The sequence below is a fragment of the Eschrichtius robustus genome, chromosome 10 (genome assembly GCF_028021215.1).
Source record: "Eschrichtius robustus isolate mEscRob2 chromosome 10, mEscRob2.pri, whole genome shotgun sequence".
NCBI lineage: Eukaryota > Metazoa > Chordata > Mammalia > Artiodactyla > Eschrichtiidae > Eschrichtius > Eschrichtius robustus.
In genome coordinates this window covers 104,324,315-104,349,039 of record NC_090833.1, presented here as the reverse complement: position 1 = coordinate 104,349,039, position 24,725 = coordinate 104,324,315, and the positions used below count along the sequence as shown (strand labels likewise).

At 39.1% G+C, this 24,725-nt stretch overlaps 1 protein-coding gene across 2 annotated transcripts in view; it reads left to right on the top strand.

Moving 5' to 3' along the window:
• Positions 1 to 24,725, top strand: part of TNFRSF10A (TNF receptor superfamily member 10a) — a 39,963-nt gene that overhangs the window by 1,177 nt on the left and 14,061 nt on the right. The window lies entirely within an intron of this gene.

The following is a 24,725-nucleotide window of genomic DNA, read 5'->3' as shown; positions in this document are numbered from 1 at the left end:
GGAAACAGACCTCAGACCACAAGAAGACCTTGAGAACAAGTCTGACGCACTATGTCACAGCTGCTCAGGTTAAGAGTAAAAGACAAACACTGTATGATATTACCTATATGTGGAATCTGAAAAATACAACAAACTAGTGAATAAAACAAAAAAGAACCAGACTCACGCATATAGAGAACAACCTGGTGGTTACCAGTGGGGAGAGGGAAGCAGGGGGGGACAATATAGGGATAAGGGGGAAAGAGGGGTTGTTATGGGATTATATGAAATCACATGTGTGAAACGTTTGAAAATTGTAAAGTACTAGAGAATTTAAAGAATCTTTAAAAAAAAAAATAAAAGAGTAACGGTGCAGCTTTAGGGTGTGTTCGTCCTGGCAAGCAAAGAGCAGTGTTTGTTTGGTTGACTCTTATCAGGAAAATGAGAGCGTGAAGATCAAATTAGACTGTTTTGCAGTCTGGAGGGGGGCAGGGAGGGCGGGAAGCAGGAGAGGGAAATCCCTGCTCATGATTCATCTCTGGGCAGAGCAGGGTCAGTAGAGTCTACACAGGACTCAACTTAACATACTTCCACATCTCCTCCTTCCTTCTCATTTCCTCCCTTTTTTCTTTTTGCCATGCCGGGAGCATGTGGGATCTTAGTTTCCTGACCAGGTATCGAACCCTTGACCCCTGCAGTGGAAGCGGGGAGTCATAACCACCTGCCTGCCAGGGAAGTCCCCTCGTTTCCTTCTCTCTTTTGTCCCATGTTGCTGCTCCAGTGCAACCCTCCTGTCTCCCTCCTCTGTCTCTGTCTCTGTCTCTGTCTCTCTCTCTCTCACACACACACACACACACACACACCCCGCCCCCACAGACACACAAGTCTGTGGGTCGGCAAAGCCTCAGATCTCCACCGCCCCCGGGTCCCTCAAACAGGGTGCAGTGGGGACTACACACTAGGAAGCCTCCTCCTCGCCCACCCCCTCCCCCGTTACTTTGACTTCGTTCTTGTCTGTGATCCTGTCCGTGTGGACTTTTCACTCCATGTCCACCAGTGTCCCTGCCACCAGTAGCATTGTCACCTCTGTCTTGCAGCCCCTCCAGGCTCTTTTCACCTTGGTGACCTTGGTGGTGTTTATGGGGGTGCGGGGGGTCTTTGTGTCTCTGCCTCAGCTCCCTGTGGCCGGAACTGTCCCTGCACAGGGCTGCTCAGCAAGCTCCATTCGTGCCTCCCCTGAACGCACATGGGTTCTAAGATGCCTGCAATAACGCTAGTATGATGTCCTTGTCCTGTTCTAGGGGGTATTTATGTGGGTGGTGGGAAATATGACTGGCAGGTTGGGAACAGAACAGAGGTAATTGAATGTCCTGTTGAGGGAGTGCCCAGGTCCAAAGGCACCATGGAGTCAATTTCAAGTTTTCACTTGATGTTACCAAAGATTTTTAAAAAGGCACCATTTGTAGTGTTAAAAGTGTCAATTCATCAGGAAGACATCTTAATCATAAATATTATGTGCCTAATAGTAGAGCTTTAAAATATCAATACATAAAGCAAAAACTGATGAAATTAAAGGACTATCATATCACCCTTTAATGCAGATGAAAAACGGTAGTAACACTATCAACCACCATGGGAATTTCCCCACAGTCCAGTGGTTAGGACTCTGTGCTTTCACTGCGGAGGGCACCTGTTCACTCCCTGGTTGGGGAACTAAGATGCCGGAAGCCCTGCGGCACGACCAAATTAAAAACAAACTTAAAAAAAACCGAACCAAAAAAAAAACCTATCAACCACCTTGACTTAATTGACATTCAGAGAGCACACTGCAACATCTAATGAAGTCTCATTCTTTTTTGACGAACGAGGTACTTTCATCAACATAGACCACGTTCTGGACAATTTTAAAAAGTCTAAATAAGTTTAAAAGCAATGAAATCATATAGAGTTTAAAAGCAATGAAATCATATTGACTCTGTTCTCTGACTTAAATGAAATTACATTACTAGTCAAGAATGATCTCTAGAAAAAAAACTCCAGAATTTGAATTTAAAGCAACATACCTCCAAAGCATTCATGGTCTTAGATGAAATCAATAGAGAATTTTTTAAAATTTCAAAATAAATAATAATGAATATATACCACATGGAAATTTGTGGAAGGCTGCTAAAGCAGTGCTTAGAGTAAACTGTGTAGTTTGCAATTAAAGACCTTCCTTCTATTAAAAGAATAGGGGGTTGGGAGAAATGGGGAGTAAAATTTTAAAAAATAAAAAATAAAATAAAATCAGTGACCGGAAGATCCACACTAATCACCATAAAATAAGTGCAAATTAAACTCAAAAGAATAAGAAGGAAATAATAATAATATGAGTAGAAATCAATGAAATAGAATACAAACAGTTAAAGGAATTGACAAACCAAGCATTGATTCTTTGAAATAATCAACAAAATGAATAAAATAAAATCAATAAACCAAATTTTAAAAGAAAAAAATGCAAAAAAAAAGAAAACCAATATCAAGAATTAATGATGGGGTATTATTACAAACTCTGCAGCCATGAAAAGGATAATAAGGGGATCTTATGGATAATAATAATTTTATGCTGATAAATATGACAACTTGAATAAAATGGACAAATTCCTTGAAAAATACTACTTAGCAAAACAGATACAAGATGATTGTACTCAGGTCCTGGACATTACTCTAAGTCAGAGGAGAAAGGCATAAAGATTGGAAAGGAAGAAATAACCAACTGTATTCATTTGCAGAGAACAACTGCTAGAACTAAGTGAATCTAGCAGGTCATAGCATGCAAGTCCGGGAGCATAGGAGGGAATAGGATTGTGTGAGCAGAAAAAGAGGACACAGCCATTACCTAAACTCAGAGGAGGCCCAGCCTGGAAAAGGGAGGACTAGAGGGACACACATGAGCACAGCTCTCTCTAAGTTCTTGAAAGAATTTTATGTGTCAGAGGGCTGCATTTTGTCTTATTTGGATCCAGCCAGTCAAACTGGGCTCCACATAACTTGTTTTTGGTTCAATCTTCTTCTTTTTAAAATTTAACTTCCTGACTTAAAACACTCTCAAATTACAGAAAATTGCAAAAACCATACTAAACACATTTCCTTGAACCATCTGAGAACAAGTCAATGACAGAATGCACATCACCCCTTAACGCTTCAGTGGGGGTTTCCAACAAACCAGAACATTCTACCCCCATAGTTAAAGGCAGCCTTCAAAATCAGAAAATTAACATCCAGAGGGTACTGTCAGTTAATCCTCAGACCCCATTCATATTTCTCCAGTTGTCTCTATGATATCATTTATTGCACAGAGATCCTATCCTGAATTGCTGTTTCATCTTTTTCTGTGACTCTTTGATATTTAGTGGGAAATTGACAGACTATTTTTGAGGACAGGTTGTCAACTTCCTTTTTATTTTATTTACTTATTTACATGTATGTTAGATGATTTTGTATTTTTCCTACGTGCCTGTTATGGGCTGAATTGTGCTCCCCCACCACCAAATTCATATGTTTAAATCCTAACCAACAGTAGCTCAGAATAAGACTATGTTTGTAGATAGGGTCTTTAATTTATTTAATTTTTTAAATAAAAAATATTATTCAATTTATCTAAACTGAAAACCAAAACCAAACAAAACAGTTCATCCATTTCACCCATCCTCCACTCCCATCTCACCTCTTGCAACCATCAATCTGTTCTCTGTATCTATGAGCTTGTTTTTTTGTTTTGTTTTTTAAATTTTTTTTTTAGATTCTGCATATAAGAGAGATCATATGGTATTTTTCTTTGTCTGACTTTTTCACCAAGCATAATGTCCTCAAGGTCCACCCATGTTGTCATGCATGGAGAGATTTAATTTTTTATGGCTGAATAATATTCCACTGTGTTTATATATATACCACAATTTCTTTATACATTCACCCATCAATGGACACTTCGGCTGTGTCCATATCTTGAGTATTGTAAATAATACTGCAGTGAACATGGGGCGCTTATATCTTTTTCAGTTAGCGTTTTCATTTTCTTTGGATAAATACACAGAGGTGAAATTGCAGAATCATATAGTAGTTATATTTTTAATTCTTTGAGAAACCTTCATAGTGTTTTCTATGGTGGTTGCACAAATTTGCATTCCCACCAACAGTGCACAAGGGTCCCCTTTTCTTCACATCCTCCCCAACGCTTATTCTTTTTTTGTCTTTTTGATAATAGCCATTCTAACAGGTGTGAGGCAATATCTCATTGTGGTTTTGATTTGCATTTCCCTGATGATTAATGATGTTGACCATATTTTTATGTACCTGTTGGCTATCTGTATGTCTTCTTTGGATTAGAACTTCTGCTAATTTTTAAATTGGATTGTTTGGGGTTTTTTTAATGTACCTGTTGGCTATCTGTATGTCTTCTTTGGATTAGAACTTCTGCTAATTTTTAAATTGGATTGTTTGGGGGTTTTTTGCTGTTGAGTTGTATGAGCTCCTTATATATTTTGGATATTACCTGTTTATCAGATATATGATTTGCACATGTTTTCTCGCATTCAATATGTTGCCTTTGCATTTTGTTGACAGTTCCCTTTGCTGTGCAGAAGCTTTGTAGTCCCACTTGTTTATGTTTGCTTTTGTTGCTTTTGCTTTTGGTGTCAGATTAAAAAAATCATTGCCAAGATCAGTGTCAAGTTGCTTACTGTCTATGTTTTTTTCTAGGAGTTTTATGGTTTCAGTTCTTATGTTCAACTCTTTAATCCACTTTGGGTTGATTGTGTGTATGGTATAAGATAGTGGTCCAGTTTCATTCTTGTGCATGTGGCTGTCCAGTTTTCCCAACACAATTTACTGAAGAGAATATCCTTTCTCTATTGTATATTCTTGGCTCTCTTGGCATAAATTAATTGACCATATATGCATGGGTTTATTTTGGGGCTTTCTATTCTATTCCACTGATTTATGTGTCTGTTTTTATGCCAATACCATACTGTTTAATTGAAATAGCTTTATAATATAGTTTGAAATCAGGAAGCAAGAGGCTTCCAGCTTTGCTTTCCTTTCTTAAGATTACTTTGGCTATTCAGGGTCTTTTGTGGTTTGGTACAAATTTTAATTCTTTGCTCTATTTCTGTGAAAAATGGCATTGAAATTTTGATAGGGATTGCATTGAATCTGTAGATTGTTTTAGGTATATGAACATTTTAACAGTATTGATTCTTTAAATCCATGGGCATGGACTATCTTTCCATTTATTTGTGTCTTCTTCGATGTAGTTTTCAATATACAGGCCTTTGACCTCCTTGGTTAAATGTATTCATAGGAATTTTCTTTTTTAGATGCAATTGTAAATTAGATTGTTTTCTTAATTTCTCTTTCTGCTGGTTTGTTATTAGTGTAAAGAAATGCAACCAGATGTTTTCATATTGATTTTGTATCCTGTAACTTTACTGAATTCATTTATTAGTTCTAAGAGTTTTTTTGATGGCATTTTTAGGATTTTCCATACATAATATCATGTCATCTGTGACATGTGACAATTTTACTTACTCCTTTCCAATTTGGATGTCTTTTATTTCTTTTTCTTACCTAATCACTCTGGCTGGGACTTCCAATACTATGTTAAATAAAAGTGACAAGAGTAAGTGTCCTTATCTTGTTCCTGATCTTAGAAGAGGTAATTTTAGCTTTCCACCATTGAATATGATGTTTGCTGTGGCCTTGTCAGATATGGCCTTTATTATGTTGAGGTCTATTCCCTCTATATCTGCTTTGTTGAGAGTTTTATCATAAATCGATGTTGAATTTTGTCATATGCTTTTTCTGCATCTATTGAGATGATCATATGATTTTTATTCTTCATTTTGTTAATGTGGTGTATCACATTGACTGATTTGTGGATTTTGAACCATAGTTTGCATCCTTAGAATAAATCCCACTTGATCATGTTGTATGGTCCTTTTAATGTATTGTTGAATTCAGTTTTCTAATATTTTGTTGAAGATTTTTGCATCTATGTTCATCAAGGATATTAGCCTGTAATTTTCTCTGTGCGTGTGTGGCTGGCTTCCAGTCATCCTGAATCTAGGCACTGAGATCTTCTCCTCTGGGATAGGACATGTCTTGGCACATGCTCAACTACTGGGAACACTTAAAAAATATAATAGGCTGCTTCAGCGATCCCAGAAGTTTGAGAGATGACTAAGAGCTGGGGTAGGGCTGAACGAAAAATTCATTTCCTACACAAGGCTACTCCTTCAAGACTGGGAGAGAGATGGTTGTTTCATCTACTGTATAGAAACAAACACAGAGAGTCAAGCGAAATGAAGAAACAAAGAAATCTGTTCCAAATGACAAAATAAGATAAAACCTTAGGAAAAACCCTTAATGAAATGGAGATAAGTAAGTTCCTTGATAAAGAGTTCAAAGTAATGGTCACAAAGAAGCTTGCCGAACTGGGGAGAATGAATGAACACAGTGAGAACTTCAACAAAGAGATGGAAAATATAAGAAATATAAAACATTGGGATACTTTTTTTTTTTTAAATACTGTCTTTGAAATTCAGAGTGTATTTTTCACTTGCAACACACCTTGATTCAGAGAAGCTATTTGAAGTTCTCCATCCCCACATGGGCCTAATGATTACTGTATTGGACAGCACCACCTGGGTCTCTAGAACTGAGAGAATAAAGTCCTAATCCCTGTCCTCAATGAGCTGCCAGTCAATGGAAGACACAAAGAGGCACAGAAATAATACAATAAGGAGGGAAAAGCCTTCAGATAAAGCTCATGCCATCTGCCCCGGCAAAAAAACAATAGGAAAAATTTTAAGCTGCAAAGAGTCAAATGGTGACCCAAAGAAAGGGGGTTCTATGCTCTGGAATGCAAAGGTATTCTCCAGGAACTGAGCTGAAGACTTGCAGGAGCTGTCACAACCTGGGAGCCCATGTCCCAAGGCTTGACCTTCACCTCCAGGCTTTCCTCCTTCAGGTGACCTCACTCTTCCCTGCAGGATCTATCTGTCTTTCTCATCTAATTCATATTTATCAATAACGAAAGATACTCTAAAAAAACCAACTTTCAAAACCTTTCCTTAATAATGTGTTATGATGGTGACACTTCCTATCAATGATAAAAAAGTGACTATTCAATAATGGTGATGGAGCAACTAGGATGACTTCTAAAAAATAATAATGTCTTCCTTATGCTCTTCTTATATTAGAAAATTAAGACTAGATGGACCAATGAATTAATTGTAATATATGAAACAAAAAAGTACTGCAAAAATATGAGAAAAAAATTCTTACAAGTTTGGAGAGGGGAAGGACCTCTTCAGTATGACAAGAAACTATAAAACTTGCCTAAAGTCAGCTATATAAAAATTAAGAAGAAAGCTGCATGGAAGAAATCATGACAAAGATAAAAACAAACTAGAAAAAAATACTCAGAATACAAAGCACACTTAGAAGTGTAATTTCCTTAATCTATAAGAATTCATAATGGGGACTTCCCTGGTGGTCCAGTGGTTAAAACTCTGAGCTTCTACTGCGAGGGGCACAGGTTCGATCCCTTGTCAGGGAACTAAGATCCCACACACTGCACAGTGTGGCAAAAAAAAAAAAAAAAAAAAAGTTCATAATGAACTGGAAAGAAGATCAACAAGGAAATAGTAGACTTGAACAATACTATAAAGCAACTAGACCTAGCAGACATCTATAGAGTACTTCAGTCAACCAAAACAAAATATACATTCTTTTCAAGTGCACATGGAACATTCTCCAGAATAGACCATATGTGAGCTCGTAGAACAAATATCAATAAATTTAAAAGGAGAGAAATAATAGAAAGTATACCCTCCCACCACAATGGAATGAAATTAGAAATCAATAACAGGAAGAAATTGGGGAAGTTCACAGCTATGTAAAAATTAAACCACACTCCCAAATAACCAGTTAGTCGAAGGAGACATCAGAAAGGAAATTGGAAAATATTTTGAGATGAATGAGGTTGAAGATACAGCATACCAAAACTTAATGGGACATAGCTAAAGTAGCTGCAAACTTAGAAGGAAATTTAGAGCTGTAAATGACTACTTTAAAGGAAGAAGAAAGATCTCAAATCAATAACCTAATATTGTACTGTAAGACACTGAAAAATGAAGAACAAACTAAAGGTGAAGTAAGCAGAGGAAGGAAATAATACAGATTAGAGCAGCAAGTAATGAAATTGAAAGTAGAAAAATAACAGAGTGTGTGCTGACGAGTGTGTGATGGGCCTTGTGGTGCCCTAGCCCTTCTGCTTGCCCATGACTGTGGTAGAAACAGGGAAAGGCCGATGCTGGTCTGGTCTCCTGTGCCGTGGGGAAGTGGTGAAGGAGGGAGATCAGGGTCATGGAGGGGAAGGGAACCCGCCTGCCGCTATGGTAGACTGGCAGCTCTGCGAGATGTTATGCTACTTATTATCTGTCTTGTTTTCACTAGCTATATTCCTATAAACCTAAAACAGGCAGGCACAGAGTGGGTACTCCCATGTTTGTTGAATGATTAAATAAAGGCTGCATAGTATTCCACTGTGTGGTTGTTATATAATTTAGTAATAATCCTCATAACACTAAGAATTTTTTATTTTTTTCAAAATTATTATTTCATTGAATATATTTGAAAATAAATCCATATATATTTTTCTGATCATGTTAGTAGGGTGGCTTTCTAGAGGAAAAGAATCTGGGTCAACCTGCAAAAGTACATTTTTACTGTAGACCTGCATACACACACTCACGTGGGCACATGTGCATCTGGTTTTGGTTCATATAGTTCAGTAGTTTTGATCTCATGCTGTGGGCCTTTTTTCATTTTTGCTAACTATGAAAAAATTAATCGGTTTAAACTTGCATATCTTTATTTTCATTATTTTTGTTTATGATTTTGGTCTTTTCTACTTAGAGTCTTTCTAAGAAGACAAGCTGTCATGCCTGTGCATTTTCTCACATACAGACAATAAGTTCCTAATTTTTTGTTATCCTTTTATTTAGTCTAATATTTTAGTGTACAGAAATTTTCATTTTTAACTAGTGAAATTTGTAGATACATACACTTTTTAATTGCTTATAAGCTTAGAAAGACCCCATAAAAGATGAAGTTCTCTAATCTCTTAGAGAATTTTTATTTTTTTAGCATGTAGCTATAACCTAAATGGAATTTATTTTGTGATTGATATGATGTGTTCCCTGAATTGTTCTGAGTCACTTTCTGGTTCTTCCAGCCCCATTTAACAATGGATTCTCCTATATCTCTCTGCTTTTGATCTGTCCTTGATCACAGTTCAAATGTTTTTACAGACATTGGTCTCTTTCTGCCTAGAGAGTTCCTTTTTTCTCTTTTCTTGCTCAATACATATTTTAACTTAATAAAGTGAATGTAAAAAAAAAAAGAAAGAAAACAAACATTTAAAAGGTCAGTTATCCCTCCATCCTGATTAACTACTTTGATATTTTTAAAAAGAGGTCAATACACGTTCAAAGGGAGAAAATTTAAATAGTACAGAAAGGTTCTCAGACAATAGTGAGACCTCTTTCACTCTTTTCCCAGCCCCCTGGCTCTTTTTATTTCAAGTAACTAGGAGAGGGAATTTCTTGTGATTGTTTGCCAGAATCTTTATGTATATGCCATGTATATATGCATATGCATATGTATAGCTGTATATTTTTACATGCAAGACATTATATTATGTAATACACTCTTCCCAATGAAATTTTCTAATATATTTTAGTATGTAACAGAGCAAATACCTTTTCCTTACTTTTTTAAAACTTATAATTTTACCCAGGCAGAATTTAGAATTGTTTCACAAGATTTCCTCCATCTCCCCCCCCAAAAAATCATTGAAGTTTTTATTAAATTTATCTTAAAATTAAAAAAATAATCTAGTAAGAATTGAGATATTGTCAATATTCAACATATTTCTTATGAAGATAGAATTTCAAGTCAAGTACAGTCGTCCCTCGGTACCTGCAGGAAATTGGTTCCAGGAGTTCCCACATATGCCAAAATCTGCAGATGCTCAAGTCCCTGATATAAAATGGCATGGTAAAGGCAGCCCTCCATACCCACGGGTTTTGCATCTGTGGATTCAACCAACTACAGATAGAAATTTCAAAATGTGCAAATATGGAGAGCTGACTGTATATTTTTTGAAAAAATCCACATATAAGTGGATTCACAAAGTTGAAATCTGTGTTGTTCAAGGTTCAACTCTATTTTATTATAACTCAATTAAGATTTATGCTTTTCTTCACATAAATTATTACATTTTCTTGTCAAGGCTGTTTTCTTTGTATTTTAAGCATTTTGTAAGTTGGACCCTCTTGTAATAAATTTTCTGATTCATTTTTAAACTCTACAATCATATCTAAAATAATGACTGTTTTACCTGCTCCATCCAAGAATCTGCCTCATTTTTTTTTCACAACATGCTTCATAGGCTAGAGTTTTCAGAATAATGTTCAACTATCCTTAGAGAAGGCAGGTGTTTTCATATTCATTGGACTCTCTTGGAGAGGCCCTTAGTATTTAACCATTAAAAACAAGGTTGGGGATAAAAGGTCATACTGTATAGCACAGAGAACTATGTTCAATATCCTATGATAAACCATAATGGAAAAGAATATTTAAAAAAAATTATATATATATGAATAACTGAATCACTTTGCTGTACAGCAGAAATTAACACAACATTGTAAATCAACTGTACTTCAGTAAAAATTAAATTAAATTAATTTTTTAAAAAAAGAATGAGGTTGGGTCTTGGTTTCATGTAGAAATTCTTATCATTGTGGATGCAGCCTCCGATTTTGAGATGGTTTCAAAAAATCAAAATTGGTGCTTAATTTTACCAAATATCTTTCCACCTTCCATGGAGACTATCAGATGCTTTCATTCCCTTATTTAGACTATTGATATGGTACATTATTACTGATCAAAGTACCTTTGCATTTGTGGAATAACCTTTACTTCTATTTTCCAAAGTGCCCTCATATATATTCTTCATTTGAGTCACATATAGCCTGGGAGGGAGTGCCTATCTCCTGATGGGGTGGGTGGGAAAGGACTAGAAGGGGCAGAAGGGAGCTGTGTGGGGTGCTGGGAATGTTCGGTGTCTTGATTGGGTGATAGCTACTTAGCTGCATACAGCTGTCAAAGCTGGAGCAGACACTTAAGAAATGAGGATTACTGCAGGGAATGTGTCCATAAAAATAGAATATATCAAAAGGAACCAAAACGAAATTGTAGGGCTGAAAAGTCAAATAGCTGAAGTGACAAATCCACACTAGAGGTGTTTAACCGCACACTTGACAGGTAGAAGAAAGGATCAGTGAACTTGAAGATAGGACAAAAGAACACATAGATAGCCCCTGCATGTGCATGGGAGTGGAAGAATTGATTTAGGAAATCACAGTGTCCCTGGTTTATCCCTTCTCCTTGAAAGGGAAGCAGTTGATTATCCCTTTGAAGAGTTTGTCGATAATATCAAACAATACAAGAAAGGCCATTAGCTACAAAATATTTACATATTTATGAATCCATGACCAAAATATGTAATTATAAATAAAAAGAAGTGTGTGTGTGTATTTTTCTCCCCCATCCTCCTCTTCTCTTCTGGAGCAGTGCTGAGTGACCCGGGTGCAGGGGTGTGTTTTCTTGCTGTGTGACCGGCTCCTTCCTTCTACCCTTTATGTCTCAGGCTCACCCTACATGGGTGTCTCCTGCTCTGACTCTGGATTTCTGGGCACCAGGTTCCTGGGGGACTGGAATCCAGCCCCGCCTCCCTCCCTCTCCTCCCTGCCCTTCCCCTGGGAGAGGGACCCCAGCCTGGCCCGGCTTCCCCACAGCCTCCCCAGGTGATGTCTCTGGGCCACACCTGGGCCTGCTGGGCTCCCTGGAGGTGGAGACCGGCTCTGACAGAGCTGCTAGGAAGGGGGGGTGGGGCCATTCTGTGACCCCTCACCTGGGGGCCTCCTGCAGCTCCTGGGCCACCTTCCCTTTCTGTCCCCACTGGCCTTTCTGCATCCTCATCAGTGGGCCCAGTGACTCAGCCCTGCAACCTCACAGAGACCCATTTCTTCTCCCCTGGACTTTAGGCCCTAGCTCTCCTTCTCACTTAGAGTTTCTGGAAGGCTCCATGGTTCCACCTCTGTCCCCTTCCCAGAACCAAGGTGCTGAGTACAGAGCTGCATCCCCCACCCCCAGAGGCTGCCCTTCTGCCCCTGCCCATTGATACTTCAGTCTCACCCTGAAGCCACGGAAACCACAACCTGCTGTTTTAATCTTCCGTAGTCCTCGAGTACCATCTCTCCTCTCCTCCACAGTCTGCTCCTGCTCAATTATCCCCCTTTCTCCTTCCCTTTTGCTCCAAACCAGTACTAGGTGTCCTCTTACTATAGGGCATTCCCATTCTCCAGCCCTGTACCTTTTCTCCTGCATTTCACCTTTGCCCCAACTTCCCCACCCCAACGCAGACAATAAACCTTCTGTGGGGTCACCTCTGAAGGTGAGGAAGATAACCTGCATTCCCAAGATGGCAAGTGTCCATTGTTATGTTGGAGCCCTGCAACCATCCCCTCCCTGCAAGCTCAATCACCAGCATCCTGATAGCCAAGAACTTGTGAATATATTTGAAAATATATCTTCAGTTAGATTCTTGATCATGTTCTTAAGGTAACTTCCTAGAAGAAGTGGAATATTGAGTTAAGCTATAGAGGTATTTTTTCCTCTACACACACACACACGCACATACACACACATGCACATATGCGTGCACACATACACACACATACACACGTGCACTATTTTGGTTCCTACCAACAGCTCATTCATTTTGGTCTGGAGATTTTTGGGGAGCTATGGTCAGGGTTCCTCACAATTGATTCCGTGCACTCGTTTAGCCCCATGCTGGAGAAAGGTCAGGCGCAGGACTGGGGTTGAGAAGGCAGAGGGTCATGCTGGGGCTGGGACAGTGGCATGTCTGCACAGAGCTCTTCAGGGCCCTGCAGGTGGATGAGGACAGACCCTGGCAAAGTATTCACACCTTGAGAGGGATCAGGGCATCCTTAGGGAGGGAATGTCCTCACCACAGGGAGGGAAGATCCCTGGAAGGGAAGTGGCCCAGACAAAGCTCACCTCCATCTTGTATGCCCTGGTCTGCAGCAGCAAGCAGGGACCTGCATCTCCTGGCTCCTGAGGTTTCCCTGGGGAAATCCCTTCCTGCACCCACTGCTGTCTTGTGAGTTGTTCAGTCATTACTACCATTATGGTTATTCCAACTCCCCTTATTCAAAGAAAAGAAATGTACTGAAATTAGTGTATCAATTTAAAAGAGAAAAATATTCAATCATATACCTGATCATTAACTTTACACTTAACACCTTCCATCTATATCTGCTTACTTTACTCTGTCATATGGGCCCAAGTCCTAATCTACCTTACTGCCATTTAGAATGTAGAATATTGCAGTAGTGCCAACAGGTGGGATCTTTAACAATATCCAAAGGTATGTTTAAGGGAGAACATGCAGGATTCTTATTTCATTTTAAAAGTCAGGCACAATATATATCCAATATTTCAGTGTACATTAGGAAAACAACCAGCTCATCAAACTTGTGCTTTACAGTTTGGAACCCTTTCTATTCTCGTACCTTGTCTTGTACATGTTTTAATGATCCATTACTAGGTTACTTTTACGTTAAATTTTCTTCTGATTTTAAAATAATCCATGAGGCAGACACACGCTGAGATGACCACCAATGAGTCCAGCCCTGTGTAATCCCACCTGTGGGTATGGACAGAATCTGTGACTTGCTTCTCACCAAGAAAATGCCAAGGTGATGGGATGTCACCCCCTGATTGGGTTACATTATGTGGGCAAAGGGATAGGATGCCACTCTTTGTTTCTATTAGTTGCATCCTCTGTCCACTAAATGTCCAACCAGACTCCTTCTCTCTCCACATACTCCCTGTGTCATGCAGGCACTAGGGGGCCTAGTGATGGTGACACTCAGCATACACAGGAACGTCATGAGATTTCCTCCGAGGCCAAAGCACTCAGCAGTGCTCTTACAGCACCCACAAGGGCTGTTCAGACCCTGACCACCAGGCAGGCCCAAAAGGGCTAGAGGTAAGGGTCGGTGGGTGATCTCATGCCCACTGGCTCCAGTGAGGTGGTCTCTACAATTGCGTGGTTCTGATTCTTCTAGCTGGCCAATAATCCAGGCAGAAGAAGTTCTCGAGGATCCTAGGTCACCTTCCTCATGGAGAACCTAAAACCCCTTCAACACTCACCATGCATTTAATTTTCTCCTTCTCTCTTTTGGGAATATAAGATGAACAGGAATGTTGTTAGCAGCAGTTCTCAAATAAGTCTCATCAAAATTTGTGTGTACATATTGTAGAAAATAAATGTCCCATTATTGCAATAATCAGATAATACATAAATGTTCCTATAAGAAATCTCTCTCCAGCATTGTCCTGGTTGGCTCTTGACTGCAGCTAAGGACAGGGAGGAATGTGTCCATGAAAAGATGCCCAAAAGAGGTGATGGGGTGACAGATGAGGTCACCCATCCGAGTCACGTCTTCCCCGGGAGAAAGAGTAATGAGCATCACAACTACTGCCCTCCAGAAAAGCAGATTCACTCTTGTGGCTTCCTCTCTGTGTCCTTCCCCAAAAGGGGAGGGTTCCACATATGACTGGGCTTTTGAAAGCATAGTTCCCTCACAAGAGAGGTCTGAGAGCAGCTGAGTGGTATTTGAATGTTGTGTAATGTTTTTCAACTGTAACTAAAGGGCAGTAGTTACCCTTTGCTGATCTAGAGGTGTCTTCCTTATCTGGAAGTTCTCTGCGTGGCATAATTCACAAGAATCTGAAAACTTTTCCTCTAAGATCAGGAATATGACAAGGATGCCCACTCTCACAGCTTTTATCCACATAGTACTACAAGTCCTAGCCAGAGGAATTAGGCAAGAAAAAGAGATAAAAGTCATCCAAATAGGAAAGAAAGGGAGACGCAAGAGGGAGGAGATATGGGGATATATGTATATGTATAGCTGATTCACTTTGTTATAAAGCAGAAAATAACACATCATTGTAAAGCAATTATACTCCAATAAAGATGTTAAAAAAAAATAGGAAAGAAAGTAGTAAAACTGTCACTATTCTCAGAGAACATGATATTATATATAGAAAACCCTCAAGACTCCATCAAAAACTCTTAGAACTAATAAATGAATTCAATAAAGTTATCTTTATTGCTAGAAATATCTATTGTATTTCTTTACACTAATAATAAACCCTCAGAAAGAGAAATTAAGGAAATAATGTCATTTACAATTGCATCAAACAGAATAAGATTCCTAGGAATAAATTTAACAAAGGAAGCGAAAGATCTGTATATTGAAAACTACAAGACATTGAAGAAGACACAAATAAATGGAAAAATAATAAATGTTCATGGAATTGATGAATCAATATTGTTAAAATGTTCATATACCCAAAACAATCTACAGATTCAATGCAATCCCTATCAAAATTTCAATCGCATTTTCACAGAAATAGAAAAAAATGATCTTGACACTTGAGGTAAGGAAGATGGCGGAGCAGAAGGACATGCTTTCACTCCCTCTTTCAAGAACACCGAAATCACAACTAACTGCTGAACAATCATCGACAGGAAGACACTGTATCTCACCAAAAAAGATACCCCACATGCAAAGGCAAAGGAGAAGCCACAATGAGATGGTAGGAGGGGCGCTATCATAATAAAATCAAATCCCATAACTGCTGGGTGGGTGACTCACAAACTGGAGAACACTTATACCACAGAAGTCCACCCACTGGAGTGAAGGTTCTGAGCCACACATCACGCTTCCCAACCTGGGGGTCTGGCAACAGGAGGAGGAATTCCTAGAGAATCAGACTTTGAAGGCTAGCGGGATTTGATTGCAGGACTTCGGCAGGACTGAGGGAAACAGAGACTCCACTCCTGGAGGGCACACACAAAGTAGTGTGCACATCGGGGCCCAGGGGAAGGAGCAGTGACGCCATAGGAGACTGAACCAGACCTACCCGCTAGTGTTGGAGGGTCTTCTGCAGAGGTGGAGGGCAGCTGTGGCTCACCAAGGGACAAGGACACTGGCAGAAGAAGTTCTGGGAAATACTCCTTGGTGTGAGCCCTCCCAGAGTCTGCCATTGGCCCCACCAAAGAGCCCAGGTAGGCTCCAGTGTTGGGTCACCTCAGGCCAAACAACCAACAGGGAGGGAACCCAGCCCCAACCATCAGCAGACAAGCGGATTAAAGTTTTACTGAGCTCTGCCCACCAGAGCAACAGCCAGCTCTACCCACCACCAGTCCCTCCCATCAGGAAACTTGCACAAGCCTCTTAGATAGCCTCATCCACCAGAGGGCAGACAGCAGAAACAAGAAGAACTACAATCCTGCAGCCTATGGAACAAAAACCACATTCACAGGAAGATAGACAAGATGAAAAGGCAGAAGGCTATGTACCAGATGAAGGAACAAGATACAACCCCAGAAAAACATCTAAAGGAAAGGGAGATAGGCAATCTTCCAGAAAAAGAATTCAGATTAATGATAGTGAAGTTGATCCAGGACCTTGGAAAAAGCATGGAGGCAAAGATCAAGAAGATGCAAGAAATGTTCAACACAGATCTAGAAGAATTAAAGAACAAACAAACAGAAATGAACAATACAATAACTGAAATGAAAACTACACTAGAAGGAATCAATAGCAGAATAACTGAGGCAGAAGAACGGATAAGTGACCTGGAAGACACAATGGTGGAATTCACTACTGCGGAACAGAATAAAGAAAAAAGAATGAAAAGGAATGAAGGCAGCCTAAGAGACCTCTGGGACAACATTAAACGCAACAACATTCACATTACAGGGGTCCCAGAAGAAGAGAGAAAGGACTCGAGAAAATATTTGAAGAGATTATAGTCAAAAACTCTCCTAACATGGGAAAGGAAATAGCCACCAAAGTCCAGGAAGCACAGCGACTCCCATACAGGATAAACCCAAGGAGAAACACTCTGAGACACATAGTAATCAAACGGACAGAAATTAAAGACAAATAAAAATTATTGAAAGCAGCAAGGGAAAAAAACAAATAACATAAAAGGGAACTCCCATAAGGTTAACAGCTGATTTCTCAGCAGAAACTCTACAAGCCAGAAGGGAGTGGCATGGTATACTTAAAGTGATGAAAGGGAAGAACCTACAACCAAGATTACTCTACCCCACAAGGATCTCATTCAGATTCGATGGAGAAATCAAAAGCTTTACAGACAAGCAAAAGCTAAGAGAATTCAGCACCACCAAACCAGCTCTACATCAAATGCTAAAGGAACTTCCTTAAGTGGGAAACACAAGAGAAGAAAAGCACCTACAAAAACAAAACCAAAACAATTAAGAAAATAGTAATAGGAACATACATATCGATAATTACCTTAAACGTGAATGGTTTAAATGCTCCAACCAAAAGACACAGGCTCGCTCAACAGATACAAAAACAAGACCCATCTATATGCTGTCTACAAGAGACCCACTTCAGACCTGGGGACACATACAGACTGATAGTGAGGGGATGGAAAAAGATATTCCATGCAAATGGAAATTTAAAAAAAGCTGGAGTAGCAATACTCATATGAGATAAAATAGACTTTAAAATAAAGAATGTTACAAGAGACAAGGAAGGACAGTACATAATGATCAAGGGATCAATCCAAGAAGAAGATATAACAATTATAAATATATATGCACCCAACATGGGAGCACCTCAATACATAAGGCAACTGCTAACAGTTATAAAAGAGGAAATCGACAGTAACACAGTAATAGTGGGGGACTTTACCACCTCACTTACACCAATGGACAGATCATCCAGACAGAAAATTAATAAGGAAACACAAGCTTTAAATGACACAATAGACCAGAGAGATTTAATTGATATTTATAGGACATTCCATCCAAAAACAGCAGATTACACTTTCTTCTCAAGTGCGCATGGAACATTCTCCAAGATAGATCACATCACGGGTCACAAATCAAGCCTCAGTAAATTTAAAAAATTGAAATCATATGAAGCATCTTCTCTGACCACAATGCTATGAGATTAGAAATGAATTATAGGGAAAAATACGTAAAAAACATAAACACATGGAGGCTAAACAATACGTTACTAAATAACCAAGAGATCACTGAAGAAATCAAAGAGGAAATCAAAAAATACCTAGAGACAAATGACAATGAAAACACGACAATCCAAAACCTATGGGATGCAGCAAAAGCAGTTTTAAGAGGGAAGTTTATAGCTATACAAGCCCACCTCAAGAAACAAGAAAAATCTCAAATAAACAATCTAACGTTACACCTAAAGGAACTAGAGAAAGAAGAACAAACAAAACCCAAAGTTAGCAGAAGGAAAGAAATCATAAAGATCAGAGCAGAAATAAATGAAATAGAAACAAAGAAAACAATAGCAAGGATCAATAAAACTAAAAGCTGGCTCTTTGAGAAGATAAACAAAGTTGATAAGCCATTAGCCAGACTCATAAAGAAAAAGAGGGAGAGGACTCGAATCAATAAAATTAGAAATGAAAAAGGAGAAGTTACAACAGACACCGCAGAAATACAAAGCATCCTAAGAGACTACTACAAGCAACTCTATGCCAATAAAATGGACAACCTGGAAGAAATGGACAAATTCTTAGAAAGGTATAGCCTTCCAAAACTGAACCAGGAAGAAATAGAAAATAGGAACAGACCAATCTCAAGTAATGATATTGAAACTGTGATTAAAAATCTTCCAGCAAACAGAAGTCCAGGACCAGATGGCTTCCCAGGTGAATTCTATCAAACATTTAGAGAAGAGCTAACACCCATCCTTCTCAAACTCTTCCAAAAAATTGCAGAGGAAGGAACACTCCCAAACTCATTCTATGAGGCCACCATCACCCTGATACCAAAACCAGACAAAGATACTACAAAAAAAGAAAATTACAGACCAATATCACTGATGAATATAGATGCAAAAATCCTCAACAAAATACTAGCAACCAGAATCCAACAACACATTAAAAGGATCATACACCATGATCAAGTGGGATTTATCCCAGGAATGCAAGGATTCTTCAATATATGCAAATCAATCAATATGATACACCATATTAACAAATTGAAGAATAAAAACCATATGATCATCTCAATAGATGTAGAAAAATCTTTTGACAAAATTCATCACCCATTTATGATAAAAACTCTCCAGAAAGTAGGCATAGAGGGAACCTGCTTCAACATAATAAAGGCCATACACGACAAACCCACAGCAAACATCCTTCTCCATGTTGAAAAAGTGAAAGCATTTCCTCTAAGATCAGGAACAAGACAAGGATGTCCACTCTCACCACTATTATTCAACATAGTTTTGGAAGTCCTAGCCACGGCAATCAGAGAAGAAAAAGAAATAAAAGGAATACAAATTGGAAAAGAAGAAGTAAAACTGTCACTGTTTGCAGATGACATGATACTACACATAGAGAATCCTAAAGATGCCACCAGAAAACTACTAGACCTAATGAATGAATTTGGTAAAATTGCAGGATACAAAATTAATGCACAGAAATCTCTTGCATTCCTATACACTAATGATGAAAAATCTGAAAGAGAAATTAAGAAAACACTCCCATTTACCATTGCAACAAAAAGAATAAAATACCTAGGAATAAACCTACCTAGGGAGACAAAAGACCTGTATGCAGAAAACTATAAGACACTAATGAAAGAAATTAAAGATGATACCAACAGATGGAGAGACATACCATGTTCTTGGATTGGAAGAATCAATATTGTGAAAATGACTACACTGCCCAAAGCAATCTACAGATTCAATGCAATCCCTGTCAAATTACCAATGGCATTTTTTACAGAACTAAAACAAAAAATCTTGAAATTTGTATGGAGACACAAAAGACCCCGAATAGCCAAAGCCGTCTTGAGGGGAAAAAACGGAGCTGGAGGAATCAGACTCCCTGACTTCAGACTATACTACAAAGCTACAGTAATCAAGACAATATGGTACTGGCACAAAAACAGAAATATAGATCAATGGAACAGGATAGAAAGCCCAGAGATAAACCCACGCACCTGTGGTCAACTAATCTATGACAAAGGAGGCAAGGATATACAATGGAGAAAAGACAGTCTCTTCAATAAGTGGTGCTGGGAAAACTGGACAGCTACATGTAAAAGAATGAAATTAGAACACTCCCTAACACTGTACACAAAAATAAACTAAAAATGGATTAGAGACCTAAATGTAAGACCAGGCACTATAAAACTCTTAGAGGAAAACATAGGAAGAACACTCTTTGATGTAAATCACAGCAAGATATTTTTTGATCCACCTCCAAGAGTAATGGAAGTAAAAACAAAAATAAACAAATGGGACCTAATGAAACTTAAAAGCTTTTGCACAGCAAAGGAAACCATAAACAAGACCAAAAGACAACCCTCAGAATGGGAGAAAATGTTTGCAAATGATTCATTGGACAAAGGATTAATCTCCAAAATATATGAACAGCTCATGCAGCTCAATATTAAAGAAACAAACACCGCAATCCAAAAATGAGCAGAAGACCTAAATAGACATTTCTCCAAAGAAAACATACAGATGGCCAGGAAGCACATGAAAAGCTGCTCAACATCACTAATTATTAGAGAAATTCAAATCAAAACTACAATGAGGTATCACCTCACACCTGTTAGAATGGGCATCATCAGCAAATCTACAAGCAACAAATGCTGGAGAGGGTGTGGAGAAAAGGCAACACTCTTGCACTGTTTGTGCAAATGTAAATTGATACAGCCACTATGGAGAACAGTATGGAGGTTCCTTAAAGAACTAAGAATAGAATTACCATATGATCCAGCAATCCCACTACTGGGCATATACCCAGAGAAAGCCATAATTCAATATGACACATGCACCCCAATGTTCATTGCAGCAGTATTTACAATAGCCAGGACATGGGAGCAACCTAAATGCCCATCGACAGATGAATGGATAAAGAAATAGTGGTACATATATACAATGGAATATTACTCAGCCCTAAAAAGGAACGAAATTGTGTTGTTTGTAGAGACGTGGATGGATATAGAGACTGTCATACAGAGTGAAGTAAGTCAGAAAGAGAAAAACAAATATCATATATTAACGCATATATGTGGAACCTAGAAAATGGTACAGATGAACCGGTTTGCACAGCAGAAATTGAGACACAGATGTAGAGAAAAAACTTATGGACACCAAGGGGGGAAAGCGGCGGGGGGTGGGGGTGGTGTGATGAATTGGGAGATTGGGATTGACATGTATACAGTGATGTGTATAAAATGGATGACTAATAAGAAAATTTAAAAATATATATATAAACATTAAATAAATAAGTAAATAAATAAAATAATCTTAAATTTGTATGGAACCACCAAAGACCCCGAATAGCTTAAACAGTCTTAAGAAAGAAGAACATAGCTAGAGGCATCCTGCTTCCTGATTTCAAACTATATTTCCAAGTTATTGTAATTAAACAGTATGGTATTGGCATAAAAACAGACACATCGATCAATGGACTAGAATAGAGAGCCCAGAAATAAACCCATGCATATATGGTCAATTAATTTATGCCAAGGGAGTCAAGAATATACAATGGGGAAAGGACTTCTGTTCAATAAATGGTGTTGGGAAAACTGGAAAGCCACATGCAAAAGAACGAAACTGGACCACTATCTTACCCCATACACAAAAATTAACTCAAAATGGATTAAAGATTTGAACATAAGAACTGAAACCATAAGACTCCTAGAAAGAAAACGTAGGCAGTAAGTTCCTTGACCTTGGTCCTGGCAATGATTTTTTGAATCTGACACCGAAAGCAAAAGCAACAAAAGCAAACATAAACAAGTGGGACTACATCAAACTAAAAAGCTTCTGCACAGCAAAGGAAACCATCAACTAAACAAAAAGGCAACATACTGAATGGGAGAAAATGTTTGCAAACCATATATCTGAAAAAGGGCTAATATCCAAAATATATAAGCAACTCATACAACTCAATAAGAAAAACCAAACGATCCAATTAAAAAATTGGCAGAAGATCTGAACAGATATTTTTCCAGAGAAGACATACAGATGGCCAACAGGTACATGAAAAGATGTTTAATATCACTAATCATCAGGGAAATGCAAATCAAAACCACAATGAGATATCACCTCAAATTTGTTAGAATGGCTATTATCAAAAAAACCCAGGAAATAACAAGTATTGGTGAGGCAGCAGAGAAAAGGGAGCCCTTGTGCACTCTTGGTAGGATGGTAAATTGGTGCAGCCACTATGAAAAATTATGGCGGTTCCTCAGAACATTAAAAATAAAACTACCATATGATCCAGCAATTCTACTTCTGGGTATTTATCTGAAAAAAATGAAAACACTAACTGGAAAAGATATCTGCACACCCATGTTCATAGCAGCGTTATTTACAATAGCCAAGATATGGAAACAACCTAAGTGTCCATCAATAGATGAATGGATAAAGAAATTGTGGCATATATATATATATGTGTATATATATATATATACACATATATATATATATATATATATACACACACACACACACATACACACAATGGACTATTATTCAACCATAAAAAGAATGAAATCCTGCCATTTGTGAAAACATGGATGGGCCTTGAGGGCATTATCCTAAGTGAAATAAACCAGACAGAGAAAGAGAATACAATATAATCTTTCTTACATATAAAATCTTTAAAAAAAAAAGCACAAAACCCAAAAAAACCCCAAATCAAGTTCACAAATACAGAGAACAGATTGATGGTTGCCTGGGGTGGGGGTGGGGGGCGGTTGGAGGGGTGGAGAAATGGGTGAAAAGCATCAAAAGGCAACAAGTAAAGAAAAAAGAACTGTATACAAACGGAGAGTTAAGAGACTCAGAGACAGCTCCATGACTGTGGGCTTTAGCACAGGGGCTGGGGCGGATTTCCTCTGGCTGGTTCGAATGTCTCTTGCTTCCTCTTGGTTCTCAGTGCCATGGTAGGTGACGAGGCTGGGGGTACCCAAGACCTCCACCAGCCTGAGTCATCAGTTCCATCCAATCTGCCTTGGGTTCTCTCTGGCAGCTCCCCTCTCCAGGACCAGCTTAGACTCCCCCTCCTCTAGTTGGACTGTTAATAGAAGACCTGCCTCAGGCCACCGGCATCAAGGGGCAGTGTGTAAAATATTTTTAAAATGTTTTTAATTAAAAAAAACCTTTCCTCAAGTCACACAGGGATTTATTGACTCAGGGATGATTAGAACCCAGAGGTCTCCAGTGGACATGTTGGTATTCTGGTTTGCAATTAAAAAAAAGAAAAAAGAAATCCAATATAGGGTCTGGTTGGGGGCATTGCTGTGACAAACAGCAAATACAAAAGCACTTCCCTACCAGGCTTCTGGGCCCTCACCAGGCTTCTGAGGGGGCAGCTTCCAGAACACCTCCCAGTTGTGGTCCCCCCCCCCCACTTCACCCCACCACTACCACCGTGCAGCACAGGACAGGGACCCTTGTTCCCAATCTGCAACATCCTAATAGGAAGTAGGCCTGTGGAGCAAAATGATGAAGGAAAGAAAGGAAAGGCATAGAGGGAAGAGGAGGATGACTTACTCTGCTTTGAACCAGGCTCACCGTGAATAGATGATTCCTTTCAGTGGAAGAGGTTTTCATAATAAAGGTTCCTTTCTCTATATTTTGCATCATTATATCTGAAAGGTGCCATAACAGACTTTGATGGAACTTTTTTTTTTTTAACAAAGTATTTGTACCTGCATTGTGTCATAAATGCTCACACCCCCCTAGGATAGAGAGCCCAGCACCAGTGAAGAATGGGGGACAGACTCGGGCTTGGGAACAGCACCATGGAGTCCATGGCAAGAGCCCACAGATATCAGAGGCCCAACCCAGACACTGGAGGGTGAGAGAGAGGGTAGAGGAAGGTGCTGGGAACCCTGAGGGGGTATTCACCAGGGTCCAAATGTTCTATCAGGTAGAACTTCAGGTTTATAAAACAAACGTGACGAAAGTAAATTTATACAGACATGCTAATGATAATTAAGGTCCTTAAAAAGTAGAGTTCGCAACAGGAAAATATAGTGTGTATCCTTTGCCTTTAAATAAATACGTATTTGTAGTTCGATAGTAAATTGATCATTAACATTAATTACGTGAATAGGCCCAGGGCAAAAAATCCCACCAGGTCTGTCTCATTCTCTAAGCACTTAAATCTCAGAAAGTGCAAGTGAGTCTGGCAGTCTACTGATTTTTCTAACAATTCAAGGTTTCTTAGTTCACACCCCTACAATACGTGCAGGGCATCCACTCTGTGCCAAGCGGGGCTGGAGGCGCTCCGCAGACTCTCGGGGGGTCTCCTTCTTGGGAGTCCCTGTTCTCTGGCCTCCTTGGGGCCCTGGTCAATGGAGGGGGGCGGGGAGGAGCAGAAGCTGAGAGTGGGCAGAAGGCGGTAGTCAGAAGACAGGTGGTTCAGGGTTTATGAACGGGTGGGGCATTTGCCCTGCAAAGGGGCAGGGTCAGGACCCCACTTGAACGCAG